This window comes from Triturus cristatus, chromosome 8, assembly GCF_964204655.1.
Source record: "Triturus cristatus chromosome 8, aTriCri1.1, whole genome shotgun sequence".
Classification (NCBI taxonomy): Eukaryota; Metazoa; Chordata; class Amphibia; order Caudata; family Salamandridae; genus Triturus; species Triturus cristatus.
Window position 1 is genome coordinate 931,031,061 of NC_140591.1, and position 26,837 is coordinate 931,057,897.

General features: G+C 48.0%; 1 protein-coding gene across 14 annotated transcripts in view; it reads left to right on the forward strand.

The window, feature by feature from the left end:
* DMD (dystrophin) overlaps positions 1-26,837 on the forward strand; it is a 7,596,173-nt gene that overhangs the window by 3,771,122 nt on the left and 3,798,214 nt on the right. The gene's annotated exons all lie outside the window — the stretch shown is intronic.

The following is a 26,837-nucleotide window of genomic DNA, read 5'->3' on the forward strand; positions in this document are numbered from 1 at the left end:
GAGGTCCAGTCCAGGGCCTTCTCTTGGATCCCGGCATTGTAGAGGCGTGTTCGTAGTGTGCGGTGGCAGACTGTGTCGAAGGCGGCTGACAGGTCCAGGAGGATGAGGGCCGCGGTTTCTCCATTGTCTAGTAGGGTCCTGATGTCATCGGTGGCGGCGATGAGGGCAGTTTCGGTGCAGAACCCGGACTGGGACGGGTCCAGGATGCTGTTCTCCTCGAGGAAGCTGGTCAGTTGTTTGTTTACGGCCTTAACAATGACCTTCGCCGGGAACAGGAGCAGGGAGATGGGTCGGAAGTTCTTGAGGTCCTTGAGGTCCACGTTGGGTTTCTTGAGTAAGGCGTGGATCTCTGCGTGCTTCCAGCTCTCCGGGAAGGTCGCTGTCTCGAAGGAGATGTTGATGGTTTTTCGGAGATGGGGTGCGATGGTGCTGCTGGGCGTGTTGAAGATGTGGTGTGGGCAGGGGTCTTCGGGGATCCGGAGTGGATGGTGTTCATGATCTTGATGGTGTCGTCATCGTTGATGTTGGTCCAGGCGAGCAGGTGGTTGGTGTGGGTGGTGGTCATGGGAGCGGGGGTCTCAGTGGTTGCCGGGGTGGTGACGGCATTGAAGCTGTCGTGGATGTCTGCGATCTTGCGATGGAAGAAGGTGGCCAGCGAGTCGCACAAGTCTTGTGAAGGTGGGATGTCGTTGGTGTTGGAACTGGAGTTGGCGAGTTCCTTCACGACGTTGAAGAGCTCTTTGCTGTTGTGTGCGTTGTTGTCTATGCGGTCTTTGAAGGAGGTCCTTTTGGCGGATCTGATGAGGTGGTGGTGTCTGCAGGTGGCATTCTTGTGGGCTGTGTAGCTTTCCAGAGTTCGTTCACGGATCCAGTTTTTTTCGAGTTTTTGGCAGGTACGCTTGGAGGCCTGGAGGTCTTCGGTGAACCAGTTGGTTTTCTTGCTGGTGTGGGTGTTGGAGGGCTTCTTGAGTGGGGCGAGGGTGTTGGCGCAGTCGTTGATCCACCGTCTGAGGTTGCGAGCGGTGGTGTCGGGGTTGGTCGGGTCTGCGGGTGGGTTCCGGGCGAGGGTGGTGGAAAGCTGGTCTTCGGTGACTTTGCTCCAGCAGCGGTGCGACATCTGTAGGGTGCGGTGGTGCATGGTGGGTTTCTGGAAGGTGAAGTGGATGGAATGTATGACGTTACAACGCGGGTATTACATCGCGATGCCATTACATCGCGGTTTTTACAACGCTAGTCGTTACAACGACTTGCGTTGGAGGGCGCTGGACTTAGGAGTAGTATAATTTACTATTCCAACTCCAGTCTACGTACAGTAGGGAAGGTGTTGGATAGTAAATTAGACTATTCCTTGTCCTAGAGCGCCCTCCAACGCAAGTCGTTGTAATGACTTGCGTTGTAAAAACCGCGATGTAATTGCATCGCGATGTAATCCCCGCGTTGTAAACGATGTTTCCCAAGTGGATGCAATGGTGATCTGTCCAGTGGAGCTCGGTGGTGTGGTTAAAGGAGACGTGGGAGCTTGCGGAGAAGATGGGGTCAAGCGTGTGGCCAGCGGAGTGGGTGGGTGTAGTGACGAGTTGTCAGAGTCCCAGGTTGGCGAGGTTGGCGATCAGGGTGGTGGAGTCGTTGTTGTTCTCGAGATGGAAGTTCAGGTCCCCAAGGAGGATATAGTCCGTGGAAGCTAGGGCGTGTGTGCTGATGAGGTCGGTGATGGAGTCGCTGAACTGTGCTCGGGGTCCGGGGGGTCTGTAGACGAGGGTTCCTCTGAGGGTGGTGTTGGGATCGGTGTGAATCTGGAAGTGCAGGTGTTCGGCGGTGCTGAGGGTGTCGTCGGTGTTGGTTGACACTTTGAGAGTGTTCCTGTGGATGATGGCGATTCCTCCTCCTACTCCATTGGTGCGGTCCCTGCAGGTAATCTTATAGCCTTCCGGGATGGCTATGGCGATGTTGGGTGCCGAGGAGGGGTTCAGCCAGGTCTCCGTCAGGAAGGCGACGTCTGGGGTGTTGGAGCCCAGTAGGTCCCAGAGTTCCAGGGCGTGTTTGCCTGCAGAGCGGGTGTTGAGAAGGATGCATCTGAGGTAGTTGGGTTCTTTGGTAGGTGGGCTGGCGGGCCGGATGCTGGCGAAGATGCAGCTCCGGCAGGAGAAGGGTCCTTGGGTGCGCTTTGGGGCTGCCAGGAAGCAGGTGCATGATCGTCCTGCGTTGAGTGCGTGGAGGGTGCTGGAGTCGTAGCAGAGGCGGGCGTCGTGGTGTTCGCGGGGGCCAGGGGTCCTGGCACTGGGCGCGGTTCCAGGCCCGGACGGGCGCAGACGGGCTTGCCTTAGGCGTGATAGCGGCAAGCCAGCGGCGCGCCAGCGACGCGCTTGCTGCGCGCATCCGCTACGCGGCCGTGCAGCGGCCGCCATATAAGTGGAGGTGGGAGGGTGGAGCAGCTGGGAGGCGGGAGGTGAATGGACGGCGAGGGGGCCGGGCCGCAGGAGATGCAGCGGCGGGATTCAGGACTGGGGAAACGGCGATGGAAACAGAAGGCAAAAACGGGGGGGGCACAACAGGTACAGGGGCAAGAAAAACGAAGAGGACAGATACCAACAGCAGCAAAGCACAGTTACACAATATGAGAGACAATCACTGATACCAACTGATACCAACAGCAGCACAGCACAGTTTACAAGCTGGTAGCATGTCTTTCTAATTTGGGTCGGGGAATGAGCCCAATAGAACCACTTCTGGGGAGTTGGACAATTCCTAGTTGTTTACCGTTTTCAGTATTTTAAGTATGTCAATCCAGCTTAAATGGAGGGACGGGCAAGCCTCAAGCCTATGGAGGAGATTGCCATCAGGCAATGTGCACCATGGGTAGACTGCTGCGGCTCCTGTATAAACATTTTATTGACACAAGCTGGTGTAAAATAGGCAAGGTTCAATATGATAAACTATAAATATATATATTTAAACGGGGGCCCTCAGGAGACTTTGTGTGGGTTGTCTTTTAGTTTAGCCCATTTGGAATCATGAAATACCATAACTAGGTCCCCCTCCCAGTTAGTTCTGGATCTATTCATTTGATGGATGAAGGCATGGTATATCCATTTAATCAATGTCCTATATGAGCCATTCTTATAAAGTGTGTGGATGGATGTCCTAATCTTTTCATATGTGAGGCATTATCCTGGGGGGAGGTGGTAATCTGCTCTGAGCATCTGAAAATATAAAAACTCTCCATTAGGACATAGGTTCCCTATTGTTAAGATTCTTGCTGCAGTACATGGTCTCAGTTGCCCGAGGCAAGGTCTCACCGTAAAGGCGAGGAGGCATAGCAAAGGTATGGCTGAGGCATAGGGCACTACTATTTTTATCAACATTCAAGTTCTGTCCATGCAGGATAAAGCATTTTGTAGGGGGCATGTAGGGTGCCTACCTGTATGAGCGAGGGAGAATAAAGAGTAATTGAAATATACTTCCCTGACGTAATTTAGGGGAAACCCTGTTTCATAGTGAGCCCAAACAGATAACCAATGGGCTAACCATTATAACTGTGGAGCTACATAATAGTATTTGAAGTCTGGAAGGGCAAGCCCACAGGCTGCCACCGGGAGCTTCAATGTAGCAAGGGCTACTTGGTGTCTCCCCGTTCCACACATAAATGCAAGCAGGGACCTGTCCAGTTCTTTGAAAAGAAGCTAGGGACCAATGTAGGTAAGTTGTCAAAGTAATACAGTAAGCAAGGTAATGAAACCATCTTCACCACCGTTTCTCACCCCATTACCCAAAGTGGAAGCGATGGCCAAAAGGCAAACTGTGCCTTGAGGGTGCAAACGCATTGCCCAAATGTCCGTCTTGTAGGTCAGCGGCAGAATGATAGATATTGAGGCCCAGATACTGAAAGGTGTCTGTTTCTTTTTGTGATCTGGGATCTAGTGAGATTTAGAGAGGGAATTCCAAACCCGGCTGTAGAGGGAAAATACACAGTTTATTCCAGTTAACATTTAGGTAAGAGTTAACAGCACAGTCGTTGAGTGTTTGAGAAATGAAGGATAGGTTGTTAGAGGCATAAAGTATAATCTGCTTATAAAAATATGGCATGAGTGAGACCCCCCCCAAAGGTAAATATACCAATGTATTCCATGGAGAAAGAAATTAGCTGCTAATGTTTATATCGATATGGCAAATGGCAAGGGAGAAAGGAGGCATCCCTGTCTTGTACCTCTACCCAAAGGCCAGGAGGCTGAGATGCAGTTTCCCATTTGTATCTGGACTGTTGGAGTCGAGCAAAGGAACTGCGGCCATTTACTCAAATGGGGACCCATCCCAAACAGTTGTAGGGTTGGGTGTAGTTATTCCCACTGTGGAATATCTACTGTTTTTCTAAATCTGATGCGATGCATGCTGCCCACGGATATAGATCAGCTGATTCTTCCTTAATGTGTCAGAGTCAGTGAAGATTATTGAATGTATTGCGGGCCGGAATAAATCCTGCTTGGACCCTGTGGATATATTCCGGCAGCTCCAGTAACAACCTATATGCCAGAAGCTTGGTTAGGATTTCATAATCTGTGTTTAATATAGAAATCGGATGATAGGATGCTACTTAAGAAGGATCTTTGTGGGTTTTAACAATGTGGCAATAAGAGCTTCGAGGAGGGAGGGTGGAGGGAGCCTGAGTTGAAAATGGACTCCTACACTGTTACTAACTTGGGTGCCAGAGCTTGGGCCAATACAGTACACAATTCAAATGGGAAACCATCAGTTTCTGGGGATTTCCATTGGGGTAAATCTCTCAGTATGGGAGCAATCTCCTGTTGAGTCATTGGGGCACCTAAGGAAAGCTGTGCCTATGAGGAGATCAGGCGTACCTGTATTGTGGCAACAAAGTTAGTTATGGCCGAGTCTAGGACTGGGCTTGGGGTTTTGTACAGTTCTTTATAAAAGTCACAGAAAGTGTCAAGTAATGGGCAATTGTGTGTTGGCAACTCCCTCTATTGGTAATGTTACAGGAGGGGAGCTCAGCCTGTCAGGCAAGAAGTGACGACTTGTGCTAGAAGTCGGCTGGGTTTATCCCCGTCATTAAATATTCATGTGCGGTAGGTTGAGTGGTCATGACATCTGAGTCTCTTCATTGCATGAAAATATGTTGTCCCAGTCGTGCGTAATTCATCCTCCCGATTTGGCAAGGTCAGTACCATGCATTCCAGTGCGAGGTGAGCTTTTTCTGCCTTTGTTAAGTACGTCAATAAGATCTTCCAAACTCCATGTTTTGTTTTAATATATAATTAAATGCTTAGCATTCCACTTTAGGATGGGAAGCAGACCCTCTGCTTTCATGGAAGAATGTGTCTGTGCAGTCTACCAGTTACTGCCGAAATACTGGGTCCCCCTGCATTGGGTGTGAGAGCCGCCAGGTGGGAATTGGTGAACGGATCTTGTCCCAGCCTATTTCCATTATTAAGGGGTTAAGAACAGATATCACCCTAGGTTTGTATGAAATAAATATTACTTGAGTTTGAAAGGTTGGAAAGCATAGCACCCTGTTCAACCACGAGTACATTTTGTGGACCAAAGAATAAAAAGAAAATTTGTGTTAGGCCTGGTGCTTTTGTCGCCTGAGTCCCATTGTGTGAGCCATTGCTTAAAATGAGAGGCGGTTCGGTATGTGGGGGAGTGTGGTAGGAGAGGTGTTGATCAGTCTTTATCAGAGTCCATGACACAATTAAAGTCTCCCCTTATGATCCAGGTGGTTGTGTTCCAGTCTACCAAGAAGTTTGACAGTCGGGACCAGAAAGCTAGCTGGTCTGTGTGTGGGCATAACCCACTCCTAGGCTCAGGGGAGCGCCATCTAGTTTGCCCTTCACCAGTACAAACCTACTTTCATTATCAGTTTTAACCTCTTCTGCTTTAAAGGGGACTCCTGTCCTAATACAGAAGGCCAAAATCCTAGCATAGGCTAAGAAACCTGTGCCATACACCCAACTCTGCTGTTTAATTTTCAATTTAGTAACCTTAGATTCAACTCAGTGGGTCTCCGATAAAAAGGCAATGTGAGTATTCCAACGTATTGGAGCTGCATGAACTTTGTGGCGCTTTGTATTGAATTCAGTTCCATGACATTCCATGTGATAAGTGGAGCACTTTGTGAGCTAGATATGTAATGATCCCTACCCAGGGAACTACAGTTGGCAGAAAATAGAGTGTGGAACCGTGGGGGGCACCCAAGGGTGAGACCAAGAGTGTAATTGGGGAGACATGTAATATAAATCAACTGTGTGGTAGCACCTAGCCCCCGCTGGACAGACCCCAACTCATCCATCCAATAAACTGTAAGAAAAAAGAATCCCCCCCAACTATAACATAGAAGTAAAAGGAGATCGCAAAAACAATATAGTCTCAGAAGCATGAATGCCTAGGAGAAAATAGGAGGGTGCGACTGCTGCCTACTGCGAGTCTTTATCCCGCTAATGTACTAGCAATACTCTAGAAACCAGGCTCACCCATAGGAGTCCTTTCAGGGCTCTATCGTAGTATGGCCTATAGGGCCACAAAAGGAGTTTCAATGTAACAAAAGATGTGGACTGTCTTATAATATTTCCCCGTGTTGCTCAGGGGCCAGTAGGACCCAACGTTTGCTTGTTGTAGGATTAATGCACTTTTTATTGTCGGAGCTCAGTTGAAATTTAACCTGCAATTTATATTGCAGTGAATGAGTTTAGTGAGAATCACAGAGCCTAGCTCTTCAAATAATTGGTTGTCCCTGAGGCGTTACACTCAGAAGAAAGTAGGTGTGGTGTTGCCAAGAGTTCTTGTAAGGAGGCTGCTACCACCTCCTGTTGCTCCCTGAGGCTTTAATTTCGAGTAGGTCTGTGGCTCTCTGTTGCTCAGTGTCACACCTTCTTGACCATGGCTGAGATCTGATCTAACCTGGGAGTTGTTTGGGAGGGAGAGGGTGATCTGCTAAGTGCCTTGCGTTTAAAAGTTTTGATTCAATCCCATGCTATCTCTGGCTTTGTAAAGAAGTGCAAATGACCTCCATCAGATATTTGTAGTAGGAATAGTAAAGCATACTTCAGGCTCATGTCTCTGAGTTTCTTTTTGACATGAATAAGGGATACACATTCCCTCTGGACCGCTTGCATATACTCTGGAAAGAATATCACTTTTGTGTTGTTGCAGGATATAGCCCCCTTTTCCCGATCTGTTGTTAGAATGGCGTCCTGGTCTTGGAAATTTAGAACTCTCGCTCCATGGGTCTAGGTGGTGTTTCTGGGGTGGTCGTTTTGCAGCAGTTGGAGCAGTAAAGTGTTTCCATCATGTCTCGAGAAATCAGATAGGATCCTCGCCCTTTGCTCCTTTGGGCAGACCCATGATGGGAACAATACTGCTGTGAGAGTAGCATTCAGCATTTTACAATGCACAGTCATTCTATCTGTGATTTAAACTGTTTAGTGAGGTCAGTCATACAGGTGCAGAGTTTGTGAGCGGCTTTAGAATTTGTAGCTATTCTTTCCAACAGTTTGTGCTGGTTTTCCCTGAGAATTAGTCAAATTTGGCTTCAAAAGCTTATTGTGAATCTGTGATTGTCACTAGGAATTTGTCTAAATATTAGGGGGATTGTCGACCCCAGTCTGGGGTGACAGGTCTTGTAATGGGCCAGAGGTAGAAGCCATGGTGGTCTGTGGCATATCTATGTGGGCTTGGAAGGAGCAGCATGCAGTGGTGGACTGGTGGTCCCCCTTGAACATGTCTTTGATTTGCCAATGCAGTTATGAAGCAAGTATTATATTTGTAGCTGCATGGTGTTGGGGTCCTGGGCTGGCCTGCCTCACCCACAGTCATGCAGGGCTATGAGAGACCTCATCTAGAACATCGTCCGTTCAGGCCCGGCCTCTATGTAGACAGGGAGTTTAGATGGAAAAATTCAAGACTCAGTCCAGTGATGTCAAAGGGAGTTTTCAGAGAGCCCCTGGTATATCCCACACGAAGTCCCTCAAGGAGTTGTAGATCCTGGCCTGGTGCCTCCTCATTCGTGGCCCTTCAACTCATGTCACTTTAGGCAGAAGCAAAGCTCTTCAGAGTTGGAAGAGTTCCCCGTTTTCACGTGGACTTTGCCGGTTCAAAGATAATCCACAATCTGCCACTGGTCCCGGAGAAGGACTATCTCCATCATGGGGCCAAGCGAAGCAACTGAGGCGGTTGCCGCACTTATAGAGTGCACCCGTCTGTAAATGTTCCCCAAGCTACAGTGACAATAGACATGTCACCCTCCAGGACCATGTAACCCAATCCAGGGACCACCAACGATGAGGCAACTACCTCCAGAGTGCATCAGCCTGAACCCTTATCTCCCACTGAGGGTGTAGCAGTCCTGCAGTAATCCCAAGGGTCTTGCACATGGGGGAACGAAAGGCTCTGCCCCCCTCCAGAAACCATACCGAGCCCATTCAGCAGCCTCACCGAGCCTAATTATCTGTGGGATCTAGTCTGTTGTCCCCTCTAGCTTCTTTGGGGCCCAGAAGGGACAGCCTCAATACAGGAGAGCACCAGTCCATCAGCTTTCACTTCCAGGAAGCAAACAGCCAGGGTAGTGGTGGGGCCTGCTCTGGCTGTGCAATGAGACTTCCAAGGTTCTCAGCAATGATCCCCCAGTGATAATTCATGATGCGTCCCCCCTCCCAGGGTCCTCAAGTAGTCTGTTATACTCAGCGATGCAGTGGTAAAACAGTATAGAGCGGGGACCTGGAACTCCGCTACTCTGCATCCACAATATTCTCATCGTCCATTCTAATAATATGTATAACTCCACTAAACATTTGAAGTTTTCTACATGTAAATGTTTCATCTTATACTGTGAAGATTTGGCTATCATATTATTTTTTCTCGGAGGTTCAACTTTCCATCTAAAGTGAAGCCCAGAGATTTAGAACATTTGAGAATGTTTCTCCTGCATTCCAATGTATTCATTGAGTGAATCTGAGATTGGGCATGAATTGAATTTGTTGAGGGTAGGAGCATATGAGTAGGAATTCACTTTTTATCTGATTATTTGTTAGGTAGTGGTAGCCATCCAGAATAGAACATCCCCTATTGTTTGGGCTAGGTCGGCTGAGTCTTCAGGGTAGAGAACTTTTGCCTCTTAAATAATTAATTATCTTGATTTTCCTCACCCAACGTTGTAATCTGATGGTGTTAAAACATATCAGTCCAAAGCCACAGTACATGCATTATGACGAGTGTCTGGTGAACTCAGCCAGCTTATGCTTAATTTCCTCTTAATGACTGATTGGCTCTATCTATGAAGACTAAGTCAACACTGAGGGGAGCGCTAATTGTGGACTGCATGTATCATGATGCAAAGGAGCAAACATTTTTGGGATGTGATGCCGTGTTTGGCTCCACCCTTTCCCCTGCCCAACTGATTTTCATGACCTTCTCTACCATTTATGTCTCGTTCCTAATGTTCCTTGTAGAAATTGCTTTCCGGCTCAATGATTGCACTAAATCCGGTCCAAGGCGTGGATTCCGCCTTGGGTGATGAGATTACGGCCCCAACCAGAGATTCCCACCGAATATCATAAAAAATATTGTGTGGAGTAAATATTGTGTCCTAAATATTACCTACAAAAATATTGTCTCAAGGAGTGTAGATTTTGTGCTATTAAATCCAATGGGAAGATATTTTTGTAGAAAATATTTAGTGCATGGTATTTATGCCAGATAATATATTGACAACGATTTTCTGATACCACACCACGTAGGTACATGTCTCAATCTTTTCCAATTCAACCACCCACCTTTTCCACTCTCCTCCACTCGTTCTCTGTACTTGCAGAATGGCGGCAGAGGCCGAGGGATTTGGAAGAGTTAAACATTTCCCTCTGTAAACAGCCTGCCTCATAATAACATATTAAACAATCAATGGATGTTGGCAACCAATGAATCACCAATATGTACGGACAAACCAAGAACTGTGCAAGCTCCAAAATATTTATCTAAAAAATCTTACTTTTGTGTAAAGTTTATCATTGTTTGCTATTCGCAAAGCTATTTTACTAATAGAATCTTTACCACTACGGAGTCTCCACACATAAAAAGATAGGAAAGTCCTATCTTTTTATGTGCAGAGAAAGATACTTCTTGTAAAATACCTTTAAGAATAGCAAACAATGGTAAACAGACACAAAAGTTGTGTGTGCAACCCCGAAAAGCCTATTTTACATGAAAAGCTCATGAAGTGGGCCTTTATGTACTGCAGAGGATCCAAATGCTAAATGCAAAAATAAAAGTGAGCTCTATTAAATCAGTGTCACAAATTAACAACTCCCACACAGAGAACCTAGGCAAAACGCTAGAGACATAAATAGGTCCAACCTTATGCTAGTCCCCATCACAGAAACAACCTCAGCTGACACCAAACCTCACCTGAAATGCATGCTTCTCAATTGCAGATCGGCTATGAAACATGCAACGGATATCGCTAACCTCTTCCTTGCTTATGAGCTCGACCTATTATTCCTAACAGATACATGGCTAAATGGCTCCTCTACTCCAATCCTTGACTTACTAGTCCCACGTAGCTATGACATTATAAGATCAGACCGACCAGTCAAACCAGGTGGATTCATTCGCTGCATTTACCGAAGTAACCTTAAGGTGAATCAGTCTCTAACCGCCAAGATATCCTCTTGTGAATACCTATGCCTAAACATTACAAGTAACAAAAGACCACTATGCAAACTGCGCATGATAAACCACCCACCAGGTGACAACTTGTCATTGATCGGACAAATTATGGAAACCATCACTACCAAGGTATGGTATCACTGCTCCCAGATGTTCCTCGGTGATTTCAACCTACACTGGAACAATGTGAATAACCCAGCAGTTAACAGCCTTAACCTTCTTAGCAGACCTCAACCTGAATCAAATCTGTGACAGCCCTACTCACAACCTTGGTGCGACCTTAGATCTGGTCATTGCTAGCGCAAACTCCATTCAACTTGAATCTATCGTTCCATCCGACTGGACCGACCATCACTGCATCACGTTCCTCATCAATGAATAAGTGAGGACACATAAACTTCAACTTAAATAACCCAGACATTGGAGAAGGAATACTAGGGACAAACACCCCAATGATCTGACATCCCTTAGCAATGACATCTTACCTCGCTCTGTTGTCATGTCAGATTCCCATGGCCTTACAAACCACTACAACAAAACCATGATGACCATTCTTGACACAATTACGCCCTTACAACTAAAACGACTCTCCACTAAAAAATCCAAAACATGGTACAAAGAGAGCCTAAACGAAGAAAGACGCAATCTGAGTCTAGCCAAAAGAGTGTGGAGATCCTACTTTCCCTAGAAAACCTTAAGCACCTGAGATCACTGAGGAACATCTACAACAAACGCATCAGAAACTCAAAAGCAAATGTCTTTAGAACTCAACTAGACATGTCCAGAAATCGCCCCAAAAAATTATTTGAAATTGTCGAACAACAATCCATTCAGAAAAAAACCCCAGACAATTGGTTCTAATCCGCAGCCAAACTGCAATGAGTTTGCGTCCTTCTTCCTTGAAAAGACAAAAAAATTGAAAGTGGTCCCCAGATGGCGATTGAGCATCTCCTAATGATACCTGCAAATAGCCCCAGCCTGCCTCTGATCGCTCTTGCCACGGACCTCACAGATCTCATCCTTTAAAACAATGCATTGTGGAACACATTCAAACCCATTGATGAAAATGCCATTCTTAATAGCTTAACACTCAAACCTTCAAACCACTTCAGCAACCCACTACCATCTAATCTCTTCAAGGAGATTAAAATGTCTTTATTTCCACTCTGGACCAAGATAGTGAATGCTTCACTGCTTCAAAAGGTTATACCAGACTTTCTAAAATCAGGATAGTAACCCCAATTAAAATAAAACTCTCAGCACATCATTCAAACCCAAATAACTTCTGCCCAATCTCCACCATTTCTTCTCTGGCACAGCTCCTGGAGAAATGCGTCCATACCCAACTATGCAATCACATAAACCAGTTCCACCTTATTGACCGATACCAATCCAGCATCCGTCGGAGAGATAGCATGGAAACAGTCCTAACGCATATATGGCGCCCTTAAAATGCTAGATCAGAATGAATCTTGCCTCCTTATCCTCCTAAACCTCTCATCAGCCTACAATAAAGGTCAAACATGACAATGTCATTCTGCGTTCCGATAGGTCAAGTAGGCTATCAGGGGTTGTTTAATACTGGTTTGCCTTGTTTCTACACAACAGGTCTCAAAGAATCAAGGTTAACCAAACCCTGTCCAATACCATTCCGGTCACTTTAGGAGCCCCACAGGGGTCCACCTATCACCTACTCTCTTCATCCTTTTCATGGAGCCTCTAACCAAAAGTATGAAACTCTCCAACGACAAGTACCACATGTATACAGATGACACCCAACTGTACCTAAAAATCTTCTCCTCCTGAAGATATCTTACTACTAAACACAACTTGACAAAAAACCTAAAACTGCCTAACCACAAACCACCTTTAAACTCAACACACTGAAAACCAAATTCCTCTTAATAGCCCCACCAAAATGATCCCTCAACATCAAAGATTGGATGAAACATCTAACAGCCTTCAATTGCTTCGACACATTATCGATTCCACAAGATCACTGGTAATAACACACGATAAGAATCTCAACTTGCAGGAACACATCAGCACCGAAGGAGCCAACCTTCAAATCAACATACTAAGAAAAATGAAACCCACCCTCTTACTAGACAATCTCAAAACAGCTGTGCAAGCACTAGTAATCGCTAGGTTAAAATGTAGAAATGCTACCTTATGTAGTCTACCAAGATAGAAGCTGGCTTCACGAAGGGCGTCCCTTAATTCTGCTTCAGGGATCATAACTGGATCCAAGAGATACAACCACATCACTCCCAATCTGAAGGCACTAAAATGGCTCCCATATGAGCCAAAGATGCAGCTGAAAATTGCTTGCTTGACACATAAAGCACTACACTTCAACACACTGAAATACCTAGCAGACAAACTGGAGCTGTTTGGCGGATGCAGATCCTCTAGGAGTGCCAGCACTTTATTGTTAAAACCGAACTTTTGGAACAGAAAACCTACAACTGAGCCTTCTCCGTAATGCACCTACAATTTCGAACTTCTTTACCCCTGTAATCAGACTGAACCCTGCACCTGACCTCTGGGTGGTTCATAGGTACAGTGCTTAACCATAGATGTGCACCGCTCCTGAGATGTCCCTGGGGATGCACTTGATATCTGAAAGAGACTGTAGTTATAGATACCTTTCCTTAGAATTACCCCCAGGCGTCAGACTGGTTCCAGAGAAATGTTTTCTTAGCAGTACCCTTGCGCGTTGGTAGGTGGTGTCTGTCGACTCTGTGTTCACTGTCAGCATCATGGTCCCTGGGATGACGTTGCGTGTATACTTAGATGCTGGCCCTGTGCGCTGACGTCTGTTCTTTCTTTTTCCGCACCAGCCAGCGCAGATCGGGAGAGAAGGTGCCCCTTAGTCACTTTTTGGCTAAACTTTTTTGACTTTTGTCGACATCTTTTTTGTGTCTTTCGACTCCTGGTGCACGAGGGATGTCCCATCGTTGGACTGGCTTCAAGCCTTGTGACTCCTGTCACAAGCTGATGTCTGTCACGGATCCGCACCTCGTGTGTCTCTGGTGCCTGGAGCACGACCACAACCCGAAGTCGTGCTCCGATTGTCGGGCCATGAACCCGAAGTGTTTGTGGGAGCAGTCACAAAAGCTTCTGGAGGCCCGGCAGTTGGCTCAGTGCCGCTCAAGGTCCCGGTCGAGGGATAGGTCGTGGGAATGGTCGCAGAGCCATCACCACTCGTCATCGAAGTCTTCGCACTCATCGGGTAAGTCGAAGTACAAGAAGAAGGCGAAGAAGCATCGTCACTCTTTGCCTTCTTCCCGTCCATCAGCCGATGCGACGCAGAACCCAGAGCATCGTAGGTCTTCTTCTCCAACTTCGGAGCCCGCTTTGGGACGACTCTTTGCCTTACTACCTTTCCGGGAGCTGGAGCATACCCTGCCCAGCTCTGAGCTTTCTACAAAGCACTTCACGGCAGTTTTGGGCAGCCCGACTCAGCTGAGGGGTCCTGGGCCTTCAAGGCCGGTGGCTTCAGCTCCGGTGCGGAGGGTCTCCGAGGATCCAGGCCTGGATCCGGATCAGTGCCGGTCGACCTCACCGTACCTTCCCTGGCACAGATTCCAATGATGATGCCCCTGACGCTGGTTGTGCCCCCAACTGGCATCGACCCCAGCCTCACTCCTGACTTGGACACGAAGCCGGACTGGCATTGACTGACGCCAGTACTGGTGCAGAACGGTACTTTTGTACCACTGTTCTTTCCTGGTGTGCCTTTCCGCCTTGACTGGCAACCAGAGGAAGGTGAGGAGGACTGGGAGGGGTCTGTTCACCTTCTAGCAGACCAGCTTGAAGAGCCGGATTCGAGAGAGGAGTTGGGTGATGCCAGTGGTCTGGATTCATCTCCAAACCTTGGTATGCTTTCTCTCCCTACCGTGGCTACGGAAGAGGGAGCCTCCTACGATGTAGTGTTGTGTAGTGCAGCTGAGGTCTTGGGCCTTGAGCTTCCTATGGTGGCAGTGAGGACTAACCTGACTGTGGTGCTTCAGCCAGCAGCAGCCTCTTCAGAGCCTCTTCTGCCTATCATTGAGGCCCTCACTGACATCCTTCTGGGCACTTGGTCCAAGCCCAGCACAGGGGCTCCTGTGGACAGGATTATTGCCCAATGCCACCGCCTGGCCCGGGCGACCCACTTTTCCTCTTTCAGCACCCTACCCCGAAAGCTTGGTGGTCCAAACCTCATCCTCCAAAGGAAGCGCGTTCCCTACAGCTCCCCAAGATGGGGAATCTAAAATGCAAAACCATCTTTGGAAATAGGTGTTTTATTCCGCCAGCTTAGAACTGTGGTCGGTGAACACTGCATGTCTCTTGGGCCATTACACACACACGGTGTGGGACATGGTTACGCAAGTGCTACCACAGTGCCCAGAGGAGGCTTGGGCCATGCTCACCCGAGCTGTTGCTGAGGGTAGATATGCAGCAAAGTTCACCATCCGGTGTGGGCTAGATACCGCAGACTCGCTGGGTAGAACGGTTTCCACGCCCTGAGGTGCTACCCCTGGCTAAGGACCTCTGGCTTCTCTGGGGATGTACAATCTACCCTTTTGGACATGCCCTTTGATGACCGTTGCCTGTTTGGTGACAAGGCGAACAACGCGCTCAAGCGTTTCAAGGACTCTAGGGCTACGGCCAGATCCTTTGGCCACGCAGCAACTTCTCATCCCATTCAGTCTGCCTTTTGCCCCTTTCGTGGCTATGGAAGGGGTGCCCCAGCACGTTCCACCCAGAGCCACAGGCCCACGCAAGCTGCCCAGCTTTTGCCTGGCCAGGGACGTGGAACCCAGCATCATTGGTCTGGGTGCCAGATGGCGGGCCAGTCCACCAATGCCCCCCCTGCAGCAGCCTCCAAACCCTCCTAGTCCGACCTTTCAGGGCCACCAATTGTCAGTGGGTGGCAGGATCTGCCATCACCTCCCCCACTGGCACAACATCATGTCGGACAGGTGGGTTTTGCAGATAGTCCAAAGGGGCTACTCCCTCCCCTTTGAGCCTTCTCCTCCCTTCATGCCACCAGCATTCCATCGCTTGTCGGAGGATCATTTGGCCCTTGCCTGTCAGGAAGTTAGGGCCTTCTTGGCCAAAGGGGCTATCGAACGGGTCCCTGTGCCAGAAGTAGGTTGTGGTTGCTACTACCACTACTTCTTGGTACCACGAAGGACAAAGTCCTGCAGCCTATCTTAGACCTCAGGGATGTCAACCGCTTCCTCCTAAATGAGAAGTTCAAAATGCTAACCTTGGCTCACTTCTTGTCTGCCCTCGACCCTGGAAACTAGATGATAGCGTTGGACTTGCAGGACACTTATTTTCACATTCCTGTCTTGCCTGCCAACCGGCGTTACCTATGGTTCACGGTAGGCCATGAGTATTTTTAGTTTACTGTGCTCCCCTTTGGCCTTACCAGTGCCCCTCGGGTGTTCAAGAAAGTGATGGCGATTGCGCAGATCAGAGGTTCCAGTCTTCCCCTATCTTGATGACTGGCTGTTGAAGGCAGGCTTGCCCCAGGCTGTCATCTCCCACCTCCAGACTATGGCAGTCAACGTGCTGAAGTCGCACCTGTCCATCCAGACAAAGTAGTCCTCTGTACTAGGCCCTCCATTCTGCTCAAAGTGGTTACTTCCTTCCACATAGGTCAGACCACCACATTGCCCATCTTCTTCCCACCTCCACACCCTTCCAAAGAGGAGAGACTCTACCGTCTGGACCCAAAGCGCGCACTGTCTTTCTACCTTGACCGCACAAAAGACTTCCGGGTGGACAATCAACACTTCTTGGGTTATGTGGGCGCTAAGAAAGGTCATGCAGTGCACAAAGGTACCATCTCTAGATGGGTTGTGCTATGCATTAAGATCTTCTATTTTTTGGCTAAAAAGTAACCTCCAATGGGACTGCACGCTCATTCTACCATGGCGTAGGCAGCAACTACTGCTTTGGGACTTGGAGTTCCCTTACTTGACATCGGCCACGTGGGCATACTTGCACACGTTCACCAAGCATTACTGCCTGGACAGCCAAGTCTGAAATCAAAGGCTTTTTCGGCCGTTCTGTTTTCCAGCACTTGCTTCCTGGTGTGAAGTTAGTTAGCAGACCCACCTCCGGGGTTGGCCTTGCTGGGACATCTATTCTAAGGTAAGGAATCTATAACTACAGTCTCTGTCAGATGAACAAGTTACTTACCTACGGTAACGATGTATCTGTAAGAGACATATGTAGTTATGGATTCCTTACCACCCCACTCATCCTCCCCATTCTGCGAACTGACTTCTAGGGATAGGGACTCCCTTCTAGGGCCCTAGTTTTGTGCACCAGTGGTCAGTGTCTTGCATAGCTCTGCGCTTCTGGCGTGGAAAGTCGTGTCAGAACTGATGTCAGCGCACAGGGGCAGCATCTAGATACACACCGCAACGTCATCCCAGCGACCACAATGCTGACGACGAATGCGGAGTCGACCGACGCCACCTACCGACACGCAGGGGTACTGCTAAGAAAGAATTTCTCCGGATCCAGTCTGACAACTGGGGGTAAGTCTAAGGTAAGGAATCTATAACTACATAAGTCTCTTACAGATACATTGTTACAGAAGGTAAGTAACTTTTCTTCAACAACACTCACAGTTTGCGGTGTGCCAGATGTCTACTCCTCATCTTTCTCTTCTTTTCTCCTTCTTCCTATTGATTTACTCTGGAGGAATCGTGCAACTCCACTTTCATCTTCTTCCTCTTGATTTAGACTTCTGGCATTGTGCCACTTTAATCTTCATCCTCTTCACGAAGCAGTCTGGTGCCATCTTGCCTTACTCTCCTTTCTTTTGACCAGGCCTCTCCATATGACGTGCAATTCACATGGGTATCCCTGTCCATGTCCTACTCCTAGACAGAGCCTTCTGCTCGTCCACTGGCCAGATCTCTTGTCATAACATTCTTCTTTTCATGGCCACTCAGAGGTCTTTTTCTATGACCTCTCCCAGGTCTTCTACTCTGCCCTCTCACAGGTAATTCTTCTCCGACCTCTCACTAGTTGCCTTCTCCGACCTCTCACAGGTCTTCTTCTCTGACCTCTCACAGGTCTTCTTCTCCGGCCTCTTACAGGTCTTCTTCTTCACTTGAGGATGTACTCCTTGCACCTCAAGTCTATGCCTTTATGACACTCTCTTCTACCTCCACTCAGACAGGCTTCACGGGGTCTGTCACTCCGGTCACAGCATCAGTCCTCTTTTTTACAGGGCTCTCCCTCCCGGGCTCCTGTCTGTGCAGCCATCTTCTCCTAGTGCAGTCTTTGGCATGCTTCTGACTTTGTGCCCTCCGACTTTCACTCGAGGGTACTCTTTTTACTGGTGCCTTGCTCACCCGGTTCCTCCTCTTGTGGTGGTGTCCTTTCGCCACAAGGCGGGCCTGCAGCGCCCTTTCTTAAGTCCTTCGTGGACTTGCTGCCTGGGGCTTTGCCACTTGGATGTTCTTACCATCAGTGGTCTCTTGGCAGCTTCATTGGCTGGCAGCCTTGAACTTCTTACGGTTCCCTGCATTGGTATACATAGTCTCTCTTCTTTTTAGGGACAACAAGCACCCGGTGTCATGTGAGACACTTTTGGAATTCTCCACTGATGTCTTTGACATGGCTTCCTTTTTATGTTCACCATACATACTCTTGGCCTCTTTCCTGGTGTGGGCTCATTTTGTCATCTCTCTTTTTGGGGGTGCAATGTCTGTCTCTGCTTTCTACACTCTTCAGCCCACTCATACACAGGTTGGGGTCCTAATTTATCATTTGTCTTTATCCGATACATAGGTTACTTGACACATAGTGCCAAGCCCTCTAGAATTTGTGATAGAACGTAGTTAACTCCCAAAAGATGCACTTTTTTCATGTTAACTGCAGGCTCAATGTCAAGTTGTACAACTTTCAGTTTTAAAACTAATGCTTTTGTTTTCCATGTCGTTTAATTCCTCTTACAAGCAAATTCTTGCTTCCATGTTAGTATGTTTTTGGTAGCCCACACTAATGTCAACGTGACCCAGAAGTGCTCTGGAAGACCACTTTGGTCGTGACCAGGTGGAATCCAAGTCCACGAGCCTGCATTGTGGGCATTGTGCAATATTGCACTGCGTTGTTTTCACAAGTAGGTAAAACTCTTTCATGATATACTTTTATCACGGTTAGTGTATGAATAGTTATTTCATTTGTAATTATGATAAATCTTCTTGAATAAAGTGCACTTCAATTGCTCACTGGTGAATTGGTTCCAGATACACCGGTTGGCAAAACACAGTCTGTAAAAAACATTAAGTGGCATCATCATGAAAGTGGAATCAGGTTAGTACAACTTTATTATTTGAAAACGACATTTTGCTTAATTGACCGAGTTTAACTTCACATCAGTGTGGCCACATCATTCCACTTAATTCAAGCAACATAACCCAATACTTTTCTAACAAACACTCACGATAAACATACAATTGTGATTTAAGAAATTGTCCTTTCACAAAAATCGTATTTAACCTACTGGGGAAAGGGCTGAAAAATTACAATAAATACAATAATATGAAAAACGGAAAAAGTAGCAAATGGTCCTTGCAGCACGGCAGTTATGTGTATGTTAAATGATTGGGCCACGTTCAGCAACTGAAGAAAAACGTGTTAACTTGGCAGGGATAACTTTTATCTAGCTGGGAGCAACATTCCCCGTCTGCAGTGTTCTCCATAGGAAACCTCTTCCTGGGAAAGGCGTCCATAAAAAGCATTGCAGTGCCCAGGTGGTCTGCCACAGTACCTACAAAGAGGAAATTAGCGCACCTGCTGATTCCTATTCACAAAAGTTCCTCTCAGAAGATTTGGTCCTCAATAAGCTTTCAGATGTTCATATGTGTAAGTGATTTAGCTTTAATAGGCAGCCGTTATCTCAAAGTGGATGACAACCATTTGTGATTTTCTTTCGGAAGGAAGAAGGACCTCGCTGATCTATTCCACCATCCCCTCTGCAGACTTGAAAAAAACTCTCGGTTGTGACGGAAACAGCCTTAGGTTCATTAAATGATTCATCCCACTATTATAAAGATATATATGAAGGAATTTCTTCCAGTTCACTTAGTGACCAGGAACAAACCTATCAAGATATAGCCTTCTACTAAATATACTCCAGCTATGAAACACCAGGCTCAGAGCTGAGCAGTGTCCGGAAAATGGCTAAGAAGAAATCAGGTTAAGATGGCATTGTCTTGACTATGGCTGCACAAATCAATTTTTGTCACAGATCCGCCCCTCCCTCGCCTTCCTTCAGCACAAGTGAGGCCCCGCCTCCCACCCAGATCTACCCCCAGCCCATAAAAACTCTGCCGCCCCCACCTGTTTTTTTCTGTCTCCCTTGTGAGACTTAACTTTCAGTTCCTCCCGTGTGGCGGTGCCGGACAGTCTTCGGTCTGGTTCTCTGCGACGGCGGAGCCCTCTGCAGAGTTCTCCCCGCGGTGCTTCCTCTCCTCGTCTCCCTCGTGGTATGGTGGCGAAGAGGTTGCTGAGGAAGCCGCAACGGTGTTCGGCGGTCCTCCTGTGGATGGGGCTGTGTTTCCCGGGTCGGGCTTGTGAGGCTGCCTCTACTCCTGGGCTGCGCACATCCCGGAGACCTGGTAGACCGGGTTTTTAACCCGTTATTTGTTTCTTTTGGGCCTTTTCTGCTGTTTTTGGTGGCGATTTTTCTTGCCCGGGTGGTCGTATATCTGCCTTGTCATGGGGCTACTGAGGAGTGTTATCTCCGGTTTCTTGCTGTCCTGGGTTGCATGAGGTTGTTTCAGTGGAGGCGTTCTTGTGTCCTCTTCTTCTTCGTCATCTGCTGATGGGTGTCTGATCCCCCTGGTGCGCCCTGGATGCCTGGGCTCCGTGGGGGGTGTTGTGCCTCTCATGTCTACGGATGGTGAAGGCCTTGATTGATGCTGCTGGGTCCAGTGCTCTGCGGGCTCGGCCGGTGCATTCGGGTCCGTCCGGTCCTTGTGCATTGGATCCTGTGGGCAACTGGTTCCTTTCTGTTGGGGGGTCCTTCTCCCACCTCTGGCAGTGCAGATGTCTCTGGGGGGGGCTGATGTGGGTCATTCTGGCTCCTGTGCGGAACGATTGGGTTTTCCTCATTTCCAGCAGGGCGGGGACTGTGGGAGTCTTTTTCCTTGGTGCACTCAGCCCTCCCGGTTGGGCTTGGTGCTGTGGGAGTGGCGTGTGATGGCCATACTGCGGGTCCCTCGCTTCCTCCGAACACTTTGCTTGTTGGTGGGGGTTGATCCCCTTTGCTCACATCGTACAGTTGGACTCTGTCCCGGCCATGCTGCTTGGCAAGTCAGCTGTCCTGCGTGAGGTTTGTACCCCTTCTGATGTGACGGATTGGTAGGTGGTCTCTGTCCTTGGGAAGGCGTTTGCGGATGCTGCCTTGGCGCAGGGGACTGGACTGTTCTCTGCTTATTCTTGGTGCAGGGTTTTGTGGAATTGTCGGCGGCTGTTCAGGGTGGCTCGGTGTCCTTTGTCCTACTGGCCGCCTTGGAACCTGTAGATGCCTTGCTTTGGGTTGGGCGTTCAGCTTCGTCTGGTGTGCCTTGGGCTGGGGCCTCTCAGTCATCTCCCGAGATGGGTGTCTAATCCGTCTTTCCGGTGGGAGTGGTTTTGGCCCAGTTTCTCACCCTTGCGTGCTGCCTCCATGCCTATAGGCTCTGGCCTGTAGGGTCCCTGCTACTGCTGTCTGGATATTCCCTGCCGGTGGGTTGCCGGCTCCGGTTTTTTTCTTCTGGGGTGGCGCGGGGAAGTTTTGGATTGCTGATTCCGGTCACGGATGTCGGCACCGGGGCCTATTCCTTTCTGTTCCAGGTGCTTACAGTGTCTGGCGGTTTTTGGCCCGTTCTGGGTCTCCATTGAGTCGACTCCTGGGTTCGGGCTGTTCCCCTCTGTGTGTTGACTCTTCCAGCGGTTCTTCATCTGGTTTGGCCGGGTGAGTTTTTTTGCCTCCTTGGTTTTCGGGGACGCCTCTCTCTGCGTCCCTGTCGCTGCCTCTCCTTTGTGTTTCTGTGGTTTGCAGTGGGAAGCACCCGTTTTCTATTTTGTGTTCTTCCCTTCAGCCTCTAATCTTCTCCCATGGTCTTCTCGGAGGTCCTGACTCCTCTCCTGGATCTACTTCCTACGAAGGGGGTATTCCTTCCTCCTTCTTGGTCGTCTTCCTGCTTCTTGCAGCCGACAGATCTCTTTTTCAGGGCAACCTTGGTGGTTCTGTCGGGGCACGGCTTTTTGGTGTACTGGGAGTTTCTTCTTTGTCCCCATCTCGACATGTGGTGTTCCTCGGGGCTCGATTCCAGTCTCTGGTCGGCCAGATTACCTGTCCGTCCGACGCCTGAGTTGCTTTTTCTGTCCCTGGGGCACCCCCTACAGTGATGTGGCTGTGGGTTCGGGGGCTTTTGGCTTCTGTGATGTTTCTGGTTCCCTGGGCTCATTTTCTCCTTCTTCTTCTGGCAAGCTGGATCCTGTTGTATTGGTCTCCGGGGTCTCAGTGTCTGTGGTCCATGCTGCCCATGACAGATAGGCTCCGGGGGGAGCTCTCCTGGTGGCTCTGCCGGCGTCACCTTCTGGCAGGGATTTCTTTTCTCTCCTCCGGCTTCGCTTGTTGTGACTTCGGGCTCCAGCCTGTCCGGGTGGGGGGCTTGGCTGGGGTCAGCTCAGGTTCAGGGGTGCTGGTCCCTGCTGGACTCCCAGTTGAGGGCAATTTGCTTGCCCTGGATCACGTTCTGGACTTTCTGCGGGCCATTGAGTGCTGGTTCAAACGGACTCTCTGGTGGCGAAGTCCTATGTCAACCATCAGGGGGGGCCCAGGTCCCAGTCCTTGCACTTGATAGCCAATGACGTGTTTCTGTGGGCTCAGGTCTGGGTGCTGGGTCTGTCTGCTCTCTACGTTCGGGGGGTGGACAATGTGCGGGTGGATCTGTTGGGCAGGGTTATTCCTTTGTCGCGGGATTTCTCTCTCCTTCCCGGTTTGTTTGACCGGTTGGTGGGTCGTTGGGGCCTCCCTGTGGTGGTCCTGTTTATGGACCGGGGGATTGCCAAGGTGGACCTGTTCTGTTTTCTGGGCCGGTGTCCCGGGACTCAGGTAGTCGACGGGTTTACCTCTCCTTGGCCTTCAGTTGGCACTACCGGGGCCTTCTTTCCTCCCGGTCTTGTCACCTGGGGGCCTCAGCTTAGAACAAATTTCAGAACCTACAGGTTGGGGGTGGGTGCACAGATCTAAGGAAATTAAACCCTCTATCAGTTACAGGACTGCAAGTTTTGTCTCAATAAAATCCCACTGGCCCTCCTTCAAAGAAAAACATCGCACATATACCATATCAGAGTAAAGGATCAAAGAGCAATTTAGGAGCTTTTACTACGAAAACAGTGTGGCCAACAATGGGTTGCAAGATACTCCAGTCTCTCTTGTTTGGAACATCTTGACTAGACATAGATGATTAGGGATAGATTTCGCCGGCGAGATGCTGGCCCTTTGTAGGGAGCACAGAGGCTGAATGGGAAGTAGGTCTGCTCCCGTACAAATGGACAGAGCCCTATGTGAGTACTTTAACGGATGGTGCAGCAAGAATGAAGGGTGGCCAACACTGTCACTATGAGAAGAGCATGGATGTTCAAAGTCTTGAACAACATTACTCAACCCTTTAGAGGATATCATCCATAAGTCATTAGGATCTTTAAGGCAAGAAGAAAAGGTTCTTGCATCCCCAGGAGGCGGGTCAGGCGAGGGCGATGTATGCGCCCCCGTAACTTTGGTAACGGAACTCGTTACATCAAGAATCACTAATTTTAGACCATTAACCTCATTCCGCAACATTTAAATAATGCAGAGTGCTTCTTCCATTGTTGGAGGGTTGCATCCAGGTGCAAGAGTAAAGCTGAGGGGGTATAAGGGTAGGATTCTGGACTTGATCATTTGCGGAACAGTCTGTTTGGAGGATCTCAAACCTGTTGGGGCATTGGACATTGGGAATGTCTGCAGATTTTAGACAGGTTAGCGTAATTGAGACGGTGGATAACTCCTTAGGATGCAAGGGGATTTGTGAGAGGGCCCAGGTTGCTGTGGGCTGTTGGTGCCTTAGGCTTACTCCTGAAAATGTTTGCCACCTTCCCCCCTTTTGGTGTTCTGGCTTTGCTATGGTTTTCAGCATACATCTTACTTCCTCTATTACGTGGTCAATTAAACTGGACACACAGTTTTCAGCCAAATGCTTTGGTTGTTTAGGGCAATTTAGTTGAGTTAAGACACCCGGTGGGCTAGTTGTGGCCTACCTTTTCCCCATCATTTAGCAACACACAGTGGGGAAGCAGTTGCCAATTAAAGAACAACATGCTAGCCCTTAATCAACGGGCTAGCGCAGACAAAAGGAAAAGGGGAGATTACAGTACCTTGAGGCTCTATTAAGTAGGCTCTTGACATCTACTGGGGCCCAGACGAAACACCAAGGGAACTGGCCCTGCCATTCCTTAGCCTGGCTTTGACTGACTTGGATGGACTGCCCTTGGCTCGGGCTTCGCCCAGGAGCGTCCCATGCTGTGGGATGGCCAAAGGCACTTTTCAGCATGTTGGGAGATGGCCTGCCCCCTCCTGGTCTGGCTCTGCAGGTGCATCTCCTGGTTCGTGTTAAGGTGGAGGATGAGGTACCCTGAGGCTTCTAGGGTGTGTGGGGGCCAGAGACCCCATTTGCCGCTAGTCATTTGGTATGCTTTTTTTAATGCTTGAAGATCCATTTCAAGTTTACCACTGCACATGTATATGGAGAACCATGCTATTTTTTCCATAAATGATGCCAAAACAAAGAAAAAAGGCAAAGCAAAAGGTCCTCACCCAGTGTCACAGGTGCGATCTATTGGCTTGTCTAATGCATGTTTACATCTATGTGATTATTACAGTGCATGACCATTGAAAACAAGAAGGCGAGTATATTTTTAAAAATAGTATCTCATCAACCTGAAATGTATTTTGTGATATGAAACACTTTCCACTAAAAAAGTGGCAATTAATGGGCAATGTCATAATATCTGATGCAAGATCTGCAGCAATGGAAAAATGCTGTGCCTTGCTCGTCTCAACTTCAAATGCCGAGGCCATACATTTCTCCTTTTACGTCCTATGCACTAGTTTTCCTAGGGCAGAAATGGTAACATTTAAGTCCCTTAGAGCATAGGACCTTTGCACTATATGGGCTATCCGTTCCTTTAAAGAAGCTTTTAATAAAATGTCATTAAGTTAAGAAAAATAATTTATTTAGTTCAGCATAAGTTACTTGCTGGAGACAGTATTTGCGAAATGCACACTATTGTTATTAATGTCAAGAATAAAACATTGAAATTTGGGTTACTGAATAAGAATGAATTTCTTTTGGCAATAAATCTATCGCAGGATACCAGATATTTACTTATTGCCAAAAATACGTAAACTCTTCTAGAAACCCAGGGATGTCCCTTTGGCTCTAGTTTAGACCCACTTTACCAATGCATTACCAGGTTTAATAAACCCTCTATTCCCTCCACCAAAGCAAACACCAGGGGTAACGGAGATTTGATCAACACTATATAAAATGTGCACCTTGACACTGATACTCAGTTTTTGGTCAGTATGGACATTCAATCTTTGTACACTAAAATCCCACTCGTAGGCATGGTAAAAGTGATCAAAAGAGCATTGGACACGCGCCCACTGCCAATGCAAGTTCCCACAGAATTCATTCTGTTCTGAAGCAAATTGTCTTCCAATTTCTGTCAGACTTTTATTAAGCAGACTAAATTAGTGGAGAAGACCCATCAATTATGTATTCCTAATCTAGACAGGGGGTGAAGCCACTCTTGTGACTTTTAAGAAATAGCTAAACAACCTGTTACCCACATAGATTTTTAATTCATTATGAAATATAGGAAACAGATGCTGACATTTCTTAGATTCAAAATAAATAAGGGTAGCATTTAACCTACATTATTCAATGAACAAACCGCAGATTTTTGTTCACATATTCCAGCAAGCACCTGTTTGACCTGACAGCCTTAGGGTGGTCTTCACCCACCTTTTTTGCCACCCTCCCTCCATTTGTGTGACCTTATTTTTTATCTGGTTTTAGGACTCTGCACACTTTACTACTGTTGACCAATGCTAAAGTGCTTGTGCTCTCTCCCTTAAACATGGTAACATTGGCTCATACCCAATTGGCATAGACTCTAAGGGCTTGCTGGCTTGCATCCTGTTCTATGTCTCAGGGACATCAAAGACTTTAACTCATCTTGCTTTCTGAACCTGAACTATTCTTGCTGCAAGTCTTGCCCTGGCAAGTGGTGCCAACCCAGTTGTGGGCCCTTGGAAGAGTGTATACAGTGCTGCTACAGCCAAAACACATACATTCTCATTGGAACAGGCACAGCTTCGTTTTTGCATGGGTCAAAACAGAAGCATCCTTGTCAAAGCATGGAATGTAGCCAGCTCATCGGAAACAGAACCAGCATATCACCTTCAGAATCGATGCTTCTACAGCTGCAGGAGCCGGAGCCACACATCACATTTGCAACCAGCGCATCACACTAAGAGCCGATGCATTGCCACCATTGCCTGGAGAATCACGCCGCATCGTGCCCACAACGCAGCTTAACCCTGAAGCATTGGTTCGGCTGCAACTTGCATCTTCTTCGACATCGATGCAAATACAGGATCAAGGGGCTGTTGTTCAGCGGGCCTACCTTGGCCTCTCTATCTGGCCTGAGCTCCATCGCGGTCGACCTGAGCTTTTAACTTATCCCCGGTCCGGCACAACCAGATATCCCATTTAAGTGCTTAATGCTTCTAAGCGCTATTTCACAGTTTATTCTTTGTTGTTTTGTCATGTTTTATTTCTAAATGTAAGCTCTATTTTTCTAACCTGGTGTGCAGTCTTTTTGTAGTGTATTTACTGCGTTACTGTTTGTGGTGTTGCAGTATACTTCACACATTGCATCTTAAGTTATGCCTGACTGTTCGGTGCCAAGCTACCGGAGGGTGAGCACACTATAATTTAAGGTGTGTTGTGACTTACCCTGACTAGGAATGGGGTTCCTGCTTGGACAGAGTGCTTACTACATTGAATCAGAAACCCAATTTCTAACAGCAACTATGTAGTTTG